Source organism: Astatotilapia calliptera, chromosome 10 (genome assembly GCF_964374335.1).
Source record: "Astatotilapia calliptera chromosome 10, fAstCal68.1, whole genome shotgun sequence".
NCBI classification, from domain to species: Eukaryota; Metazoa; Chordata; class Actinopteri; order Cichliformes; family Cichlidae; genus Astatotilapia; species Astatotilapia calliptera.
Genome location: NC_137431.1, coordinates 34,852,516 through 34,862,619, shown reverse-complemented (window position 1 = coordinate 34,862,619; position 10,104 = coordinate 34,852,516).

The following is a 10,104-nucleotide window of genomic DNA, read 5'->3' as shown; positions in this document are numbered from 1 at the left end:
ACTATCGATATTTGGATCGATCCGCCCACCACTAGTCGTCAGACCTGCTCTGAGCTGTGTGTGATAGCAGCTTGTTTCTTTGTTGATCTCATTAAGCGTTCCTCATCTTTACAGGACTCGTTAAGCTCGTTATGCGCAGCAGCTCGTTAAGAGATCAAACTCTTTGTTGTTGTTTGTTTGGACGAGTTCGTCCCCAGATTAGCATCAGAGAGGCTAACGAGAGCAGCTAATTACCCTGAGAGTGTGATGGACTCCTGGACTCATGAATATGGATGTGCGTGCTTCTCCAGGTGCTAATGTGCTAATGAGGCCTAGCAGCTCCGCCCACCCGCAGCTCTGACAGGAAATGGTTGTGTGGACATCAAAGAGGAACTTTGTGTTTAATTGAACTTTTTTATGACCTGATTTATTCTGAGAACTTCAGACTTTATTTCAAGTTTATCTCAAACTTTGATTCAGCTTTAATTTAACGATCAATCAGCTGCTCGTTAAGCCCTCGCCCTCTGAGCTGCCGTCTGATCGGCCAATCAGGACGAGCGTGTTCCTTTAACTGCTTCAGGAGGTTTACTGTAAACAGACGAGTCTCAAAGGACCCACTCAGGAAACACGTTTGCAGCTCAGGCTCTGAGTCACAGTGATTCACACAGTGCAGGCCCTCTATGTGCAGGTGTGTGTGTGTGTCAGTGAGCTGACCCACTGTCCTCATTTATTTCACTTTGTCGCTATGGGAACAAGGTGTGTGTCTGTTAGCGAGTGGAAATGGGTCAAATCACAGCAGGTTAATGTCATGACACAATTCATGCCACCATCACACACACACACAATTTTACAGTGTTTATTTGTTTAAAATGATCTATTTAAAGTAAGTTAAATGTGACCGTGATTACTGTCCCCCAGCCGGGGCTGTCCAAACGGGCTGCACCCACCTTCGTGGTCTAAGTGGGCCGGGTCCTCCGAAAGCCGGGTAGGCTGGAAGTGAGCGACTGTGACGGTCTAGCCCTCAGAGCTACGTCACCACTCTCTCCTCTGCTCCCTGCTATCTAAATATAACCGGACGCGTAAACTCTCGACCAAATCACTTCTGTTTAATCAGTTTTCTGTTTGACGTTTATTCAGCTGTGTGAAAACCACATTAATAAAGTTTAATCTAATCTAATAACTTTAATCTCAGCCAAACGATTTACTCACGAACAAACAAAACACTGAAAAAAGCCCAACAATTACATTATATATCATGTTTAAGATCGCGGGGTTTGAAAACGATGTGCCGGGAGTCCGCAGTTCTCACCGGCTCAGGTATTTGAAGTTCACACAGTTACATTCTCGCCTGAAAATATGTTAAAAGTTTATTTTCGACCCAGAAGGAGTAATAAGAGTAATATTAAAGCTAAGTAGCTGCAGTAGTAGTAGCCATTGTTGGGAACTGGAATCAGTGTTGCCAACTCCTCAGTAAGGACAATCGCTATTGGTTGTCCTAAAAGTCGCTAGAAGTCGCTAAATGACGTCATCACCTAATTTGCATAATTGGTCATGCTAATGTAATTGTAACCTACGCTGTTGGAGAGAGAAATAACATCGTGGAAGAAACATAAAGTGAGTAAAAAACGTCCTAAATGCATTTAGAGTTTATTTAGAACTACAAATTAAATTTCTTTAATTCTTTAATTCTTTCTTTAATTTCCAGGGCAGACCTGAGTGGAGGCATCAGGAAAGCTAAGGCTGCCTATAGGAGGAGGATTGAAGATCACTTTGCTGACAACGACCCCAGAAAAATGTGGCAGGGGATCAATCACATTACCAACTACAGAAGCAATAACCAGGCGACATCTAGGACTGATGCCTCACTGGCTGAGGATCTAAACCGTTTCTTCGCCCGCTTTGAGACGACCAAGCCCTCAGCTGCCACACCACTTCCACCCGCCCCCAGCACTGGCACACTAACACTCAGGGAGCACCAAGTGAGGTGTGTTCTAAGGTCAGTGAATCCCAGGAAGGCGGCAGGTCCTGATGGAATACATGGAAAGGTTCTCAGAGCATGTGCTGACGAACTGACCGGAGTCTTCACTAAAATCTTCAACCTTTCCTTGTCATCAAACACCGTCCCGCCCTGCCTCAAAACCTCCACCATCATCCCCATCGCCAAGAAGTCAGCTGTGGCCAGCCCAAATGACTACAGGCCTGTTGCACTTACGCCTGTAGTGATGAAGTGCTTTGAGAGACTGGTCTGTCAGCACATCAGGGCCGGTCTGCCTCCCACTCTGGACCCCCACCAATTTGCCTACAGGACAAATCGTTCCACCGAGGACGCTATCACCATAGCACTCCACACTGCGCTGAGTCACCTGGAGCACCGAGGAAGCTATGTGAGAATGCTCTTCCTGGACTTCAGCTCAGCATTCAATCATATCATCCTGGAGATCCTGGTCCAGAAACTGTCTCACCTGGGACTCTCCACCCCATCTGCCTCTGGATCAAGGACTTCCTGACAAATAGACCACAGTCTGTCAGACTCGGCCCCCACCGGTCCAGCACCATCACACTCAGCACCGGGTCTCCACAAGGATGTGTTTTGAGTCCCCTCCTGTTTACGCTCTACACATCCGACTGCTCCCCTACCCATCTCTCAAACACCATCATAAAGTTCGCGGATGACACCACAGTGGTTGGACTCATCTCAAGGGGGGATGAGTCGGACTACAGAGATGAGGTCAACAGACTGACTGAGTGGTGTTCAGTTAACAACCTCCAACTGAACACCACGAAAACTAAAGAACTTATCTTGGACTTCAGGAAGGGCAGAGCAGACCCGGCCCCACTTTACATTCACGGGAGCTGTGTGGAGAGGGTACAGTCCATGAGGTTTCTGGGCGTGCAGATATCTGATGACCTCTCCTGGACTGCAAATACTACAGCGGTGGTTAAAAAGGCCCAGCAGCGTCTCCACTTTCTGAGAGTGCTCAGGAGGAACAACCTGGAGGAGAGGCTGCTGGTGACATTTTACAGAGCCACCATAGAGAGCATCCTAACGTACGGCATAACAACATGGTATGCAGGGTGCTCAGCTGCAGACAGGAAAGTACTGCAGAGGGTCATCAACACAGCCCAGAAGATCACTGGCTGCTCTCTGCCCAGCCTGGAGGTCACTGCAAACTCTCGGTACCTCAGCAGAGCTGGCAATATCATCAAGGACCACTCTCACCCCAGCAACCAACTGTTTGAACTATTACCGTCAGGCCGACGGTACAGGTCACATAAAACCAGGACAAACAGATTCAGGGATAGCTTCTTTCCCAGAGCTATCACCGTAGTAAATAAGCACAAAAACAATTGAACCTATTCCATACCGTCACTGTCATTATATTATGCTGCTATCCTGTATATATTGTACATACTATTGATTGAGTACTTACGATTGTTTTTTTTGTACTTTTTATATTTTACATTTATATTTATTATTGAATCTTGCACCAAGGGAGTGGCACTCCAATTTCGTTGTACTCTGTACAATGACAATAAAGGCTATTCTATTCTTTTAGCAATTATTGTTTTTTAATGTCACAGTTCCAACCCTGCTCCTTTACCCGGGCTTGGACCGGCAAAAGTGACCTGAAATAGGCGCTCTGGTGGAGTTACTTTGTGTGTGTGTTTATAAGTAGTTTTAAACCTTGTGATCCACAAAACAGCACAACAGTAAAAGAAGACCTGACTGCGTTACAGTCAGTGCGGAGCAGCGGCTTCGCTCATGCGCGATTCATTTGCAGTTCGGACGCACAGGTGTGAACGTCTCCTGCCCTGATAGCAGCTGGGGAGGACTATCCTCCGCCCGTGAGCGCTTTAGCACAGGTGAGGTGCCCACGGCAGCACCGCTGCTTGCTGAGAGTAAGAGTGACACGCCCTTTCACGTCAAAAAGTCGTCATAAATAAGTCTCCAATAACACCAGAAAAAGCCGCCAGATTTATCGCTAGTTGCTTTTTAGAAAAAAAGTCGCTAAGGGGTCTGAAAACTCGCTAAATATAGCGACAAAGTCGCTAAGTTGGCAACACTGACTGGAATTGGCTGGGCTGCGCTATGAATTCTGGGATATGGTTTTTCATTTTTGTTGTCTGGATGGACAATCAGGGGAAATTTGGGTGAATGGTGGCTCCGGGAGAATTTCAGGAGGGGCACTGAAGTTTGGGATTCTCCCAGAAAGATCGGGAGGGGTGGCTCGTATGTTTACATCATGCTCTCTCAGGTCTCTGATCCTGAAGCTCAGCTGAAGCTCAGCACTCTCACAGACGACTGTCCTCAGAGTGATGATGAAGATCTGTCTCCAGATCGCTGGTTCTCTTCCACAGCATGTCTTTAGCGCACGATCTGATATCGTCATGTTGGTGTTGTTCCCAGATCAATAGTGATGTGATGTTCTGTATCGAGGCTTCGAAGCTTGTGTCGAGTAATGGAGGGGGCGTTTCCGCGATGCGCGTATCGAGGCTTGTTTCATTTATGTGAGGAGCTGAAAATGATGACGTCCGAAGCCTCGCTGCCCGGCTGTACCACGTGACTGGTTCATGAAGTGGTTCGAACTTTGCCGCGAGCTATGACAGCGATATAAACCCCTCAGACTTCAATCAAAAATGTGGGTGTTTGATGGAGAGTTGCGGTTAGTGAGAGTTTGGAGACAGTTTGGAGGTTTATGAGAGTGAGGAGAGAAAGTCAGGAGAGAATGGAGCCAGCTAAGAAGAGGAGGATGTCCTCCCCTGTGTGGGAACATTTTGATCTTATTCCTCCCAACAAAGTATGTAAATTTCTACAGAAGATGTATTTTCATGATACTGATGGTGCAATACAATTTATGTTGAGCTGTCGTTGTGTACAAGGTGAAGTGTTTGCTATGTGCCAGGCAGCTGGGCTATAACAACAACACCTCATCCATGCTTAGTGTGATATCCTAAGACCAAGGAACCACGGAGACCATGTTTAGCTCACAGTTGCTTCTTTATTAAGAGAACCGGGGCATGCGCCCCCACAGACTGAAAGCTCCCCAACCACTGTTGCCCCCTGGTGGACAAATCCCTGCCACAACATAACATTCCTCCCCCCTTAAACTGGAACTACTCTGTAGTTTTAATCCCTACAGAAAATACCCATAACCAAAAACTTCACCTTTATAAAAAAAAATGCAACAACCCCGTCCCCAGCCTTTATTGAAATTTCACTCCGGAATAGTGAACCTTTAGTCCAACAGTCTTAGGTTAACCTATAACAGTTCACCGTAATCACGGCACAAAGTCTCTCAGGTGCTCCGGCTTTCTCTTGGTCCTTTGCGATCGCCGTAACCCAGTGGCAGGTGATTCCAGCGAATCACTACTCTCCATATGTGGCTTCACCACTGGTGTAACTTGCACCTCTATGTGTCTCTCATCCTCGTCTCCTGTCTCAGCGCTGATGTTTGGGGCTGCCTTTGGGGGCTCGCCTGGGTGGCCTTCAGGCATTCCTGCTGCCAGGCACGGCTCCAGGCGGGCAAACAGCTGATCGACGTGACGCCTCACCACTGTCCCATTGCCCAGCATCACCAAGTAGGAAACAGGCCCCGTCATCTCCTGTATAAGTCCTGGTATCCATTTGGGTCCTCTGCCATAGTTTCTGGTATATACTGTGTCTCCAATAACAAACATGCGTTCCTTGGCATGTCTATCATGATACCGTCTTTGGCTATCTTGTTTTGCTGTCACTTTTTGTTTCAAGTCAGGGTGTATGAGATCAAGAGTACACCTCAACTTCCGGCCCATCATCAACTCAGCGGGAGACTTCCCTGTTGTGGACTGTGGTGTGATTCTGTAACTAAACAGAGCCCTGTTTAACTTGGTTGCCAGTGTGTCTCCAGTACTCTTTTTCATGAGTTCTTTGAACGTTTGCACTGCTCTTTCTGCTAACCCATTGGAGGCGGGGTGATATGGAGCGGAGGTGACGTGAGTGATTCCGTTCTTTGCCATGAACTCTTTAGTTTGTGCACTTACAAAACACTGGGCATTATCTGAGACCACCATCTCAGGAAGGCCGTGCGTGCTGAAACAATTTCTCAGGCAGTCTATGGTTGCAGCTGCTGTAGCGGATGGAACTGTATACACATCTAACCATTTGGAGTGGGCGTCCACTATTACTAAGAACATTTTACCCAAAAACGGGCCAGCATAATCGATATGTATCCTTCTCCAGGGCTTTTCTGGCCACTCCCAGGGGTGTAGCGGTGCCTCTTGTGGCCTGTGTCTATGTTCTTGACATGTACTGCAGGACCTCACCTTGTCTTCAATGTCATTCTCCATATGCGGCCACCACATGTAGCTTCTGGCCAGGCCCTTCATGCGGCTCATTCCTGGGTGTGACTGATGTAGCTGTTCCAAAAGGGGGCGTCGACCTCGTTCTGGTATCACCACCCTCGCCCCCCACAGCACACACCCATCCTGCACACTCAGCTCCTGTTGTCTCTGTCTGTAGGGCTGAAAATTAGGATGCTGCGTAGTGGGCCATCCTCTCATAGCATACTCACGCACTCTGGAGAGTATGGGATCTTTGGTTGTTGTTACAGGAAAAATGATTCTATGTTTCTTTACCTTCTTTTAAATGTGCAAGCATGCCCTTTTGTCTATGGTTAGATTAGTTTAGAGCAAAGACATACTGTTTTGGGACACATTGTTTTAGATTGTTTTATCTCTCACGCTTTCTCCCAGCTCTCTGCTGACGAGACTAGCGCCACATATGGAGTTGTTTATTTTATCTGTTTTGTATTTTCTTATCCTGTTCTCACTGTCTTTCCTATAAAAAGTGCCCAGCCTCTGTACACGGTGAGTTGTTCTGAACAGCTTACCCGTGTGCACGTTAAAGCATAAAAAGTGATATTGTCTCATGGTGTCTTTATTTCTCCTGGGTTTTTTACAGAGTTTTCCCCCAACAGTTGTCCATCTTTGCAGCTGCTCAGATGTCATCACGCCCTCCTGGTCCTGATCTACCATCAACACTTGGTCCTCAGCTGCCACCTCTTTAGGGAGGTTCTCTGGAAGAGGGAGACGACTCAGACCATCAGCATTACTGTTATTTTTGCCTTCTCTGTATTTAATGACATACTCATAGGCTCTTAATAACACTGCCCATCGCATGATCCTCTGTGACGCCATCTGAGGGACGGCCTTCAACTCATGGAACAAACTTATCAATGGCTTATGATCCGTGATAATCATGAACTTCCTGCCGTACAGGTACTTATGAAAATACTGTACACCAAATATCACAGCCAATCCTTCTTTATCCAGCTGTGAGTAGTTCTTTTCTGCTGCATTCAGGGTACGCGATGCAAACCCAATGGGTTTTTCCTGACCATCTGGCATGCGGTGAGCTAGTACTGCTCCCACTCCATAGGGGGACGCATCGCAAGAAAGAATTAAATCCTTTTGCTCATCATAGTGTACCAATACACTGCTTGACTGCAACAGTTCCTTTGATTTGCCGAAAACCTTCTCCTGTGCTGGTCCCCAACACCATGGTTCCCCCTTTCTCAGAAGCTTGTGCAGTGGGGCCAACAGTGTGGACAAGTTTGGCAAGAACTTATTATAGAAGTTCAACAACCCCAAATAAGCTTTGAGCTCTGTCACTGATTTTGGGGGTGGCGCCTCCTGCACTGCTTTCACTTTTGCCGGCACTGGATGTAAACCGGTCTTATCCACCCGATGTCCTAAAAATGTCACTTCCTTCTCCATGAATTGACATTTGCTCCTTTTTAAGCGCAGGCCCGCCTCCTCCAAGCACTGCAGCACTCCCTCCAGTGTTTGAAGATGTTCTTTGTCATTCTTTCCCGTCAGGATGATGTCATCCAGATACACTGCGACATTGGTCAGACCTTGCAACACACTCTCCATGGTGCGCTGAAAAATGGCAGGACTTGAACTCACACCAAATGGCAACCTGGTGTATGTAAACAAACCCTTGTGTGTGTTCACTGTGACATACTTTCTAGATTCCTCATCAAGTACAACCTGTTGATATGCGTGACTCATATCTAACTTGGTGTATTTTTCTCCTCCCGCCAGCCCCGCTATCATGTCCTCCATTCGTGGAATGGGGTATTGTTCTACAGGCGACACCTTGTTAACAGTCAGTTTGTAGTCACCACAAATTCTGGCGCTGGAGTCTGGCTTTAGTATGGGTACAATGGGTGCGGCCCACTCTGAGAATTTCACTGGTTGGATGATTTTCTCCTCCAACAGTCTCTCCAGTTCCTGCTCCACTTTCTTTTTCATAGCAAACGGAACTGATCGGGGCTTATAGAAGCACGGTTTAGCATCCTTAGCTACATGTATCTTTGCCGCAAACCCCTTCAGCGTTCCCAACTCATCCTTAAACACTGTTTCATGTCTGGCCAGTATCCGCTGTAAGGCATCCTCTCCGCCTTCGATCTTATGTACAGGTTGCCAGTCTAATTGGAGGGCCTTAATCCATCCCCGACCCATCAAACTAGTTCCAGCCCCTTCAACCACCACCACATCCAGTGTTTTCTTACTGTCTCTGAATTCCACCTGCACTTGGGCTGCTCCCCACACGGGTACCTTGTGGCCTCCATACGTTCTCAGTTTGATTCCACACTTGCTTACTTTGGGCGCCTTACTGCCTTCAAAAAGTTTTTTAAATGACTCCTTCGACATGATAGTGTAACCACAGCCTGTGTCTACTTCAAATGTCACATTCTGTCCATTTACTTTTAGCTTCTGTCTGATGGGTTCTTCCCTTGGGATGCTAATCTCCTCATGCACATTATACATAGTCACACTTGCCTTTATGTGGTGCATTTCAGCTCCTTCTTCCTCACTCTCCACATTCTCCTCTTCCAAGAAATGGGCTTGTTTACCTTGTCTGCCACGCCCTCCTTTTTGTTCCATTTTCATTCGGCAAACCCTTTTTATGTGTCCCACCTTTCCACAGTTGTGGCATTTTTCTGAAACAAACCTGCAGTCCTTGGCCACATGATTTAGTCCTCCACATCTGTAGCACTTCCTGACAACCTGTTGTGACGTCGAGCCGCCGTCCTCCATCTTGTTCACGGCTCCTAATCCTTTAGTGAATCGCGACTGTTCTGTCATGCTCTTCAAATCCACAATGTCTCTGTTAGCAGCCTCCATTGCTTGAGCAAACTTCAGCGCCTTTTCAAATGTTAGCGAATCCTCTGCTAACAATCTGCCCTGTATTCTGTCGTCGCTTATTCCACATACTAAACGATCCCACAGCATCACCGTCAGGGAGTCTCCAAAGTTACAGTCCTGTGCGAGCTTCCTCAGCTCCGCTACATAATCGCCCACACTTTCCTCCGGCCTTCTATTCCATGTGTTAAACTTCCACCGCTGCACAATTTCACTCGGCTTAGGGTGAAAATGATTGTTCAACAATCCCACCAACTCAGCATAAGAACGATCCCCTGGCTTGACCGGACTGAGTAGGTTCCTAATCAGGGCATAGGTCTGTGCGCCCACGCAACTCAACAGTACCGCTCGCTTCTTCTCCTCCTCCTTAATATCATTCGCCACAAAGAAGTAATCCAAAATCTCACAATATTCCTCCCAGGATTGCAGCTCGCTGTCGAACGGTGCCACCGAGCCCAAAGTGGTAGCCATTATTCCACACCGAGGGTTACGCTCCACTTCCCACAGATGCTAGCGCTGTACCACTTGCCAACCTCAGTTCATAAGTCACTTAGCACGGTGTAACTTCACAGCAAAACCTGGCTTTTACCCTCGTCGCCATATGTGATATCCTAAGACCAAGGAACCACGGAGACCATGTTTAGCTCACAGTTGCTTCTTTATTAAGAGAACCGGGGCATGCGCCCCCACAGACTGAAAGCTCCCCAACCACTGTTGCCCCCTGGTGGACAAATCCTTGCCACAACATAACACTTAGGCACTACAGAGCTTTGCATGAGAGTAAGGGGAACACCGATTGTGGAGCAAGACCAGGTGAGCCATCAAATGCAATGATAATATAGCATGCAGTAATGTTACTAAAGATTTGTTAAATCATTAAATCCTAGCTATGTTCTCCCCACTGAAAAGGTCATAAAAGCAGTGAAAATTTAGTTT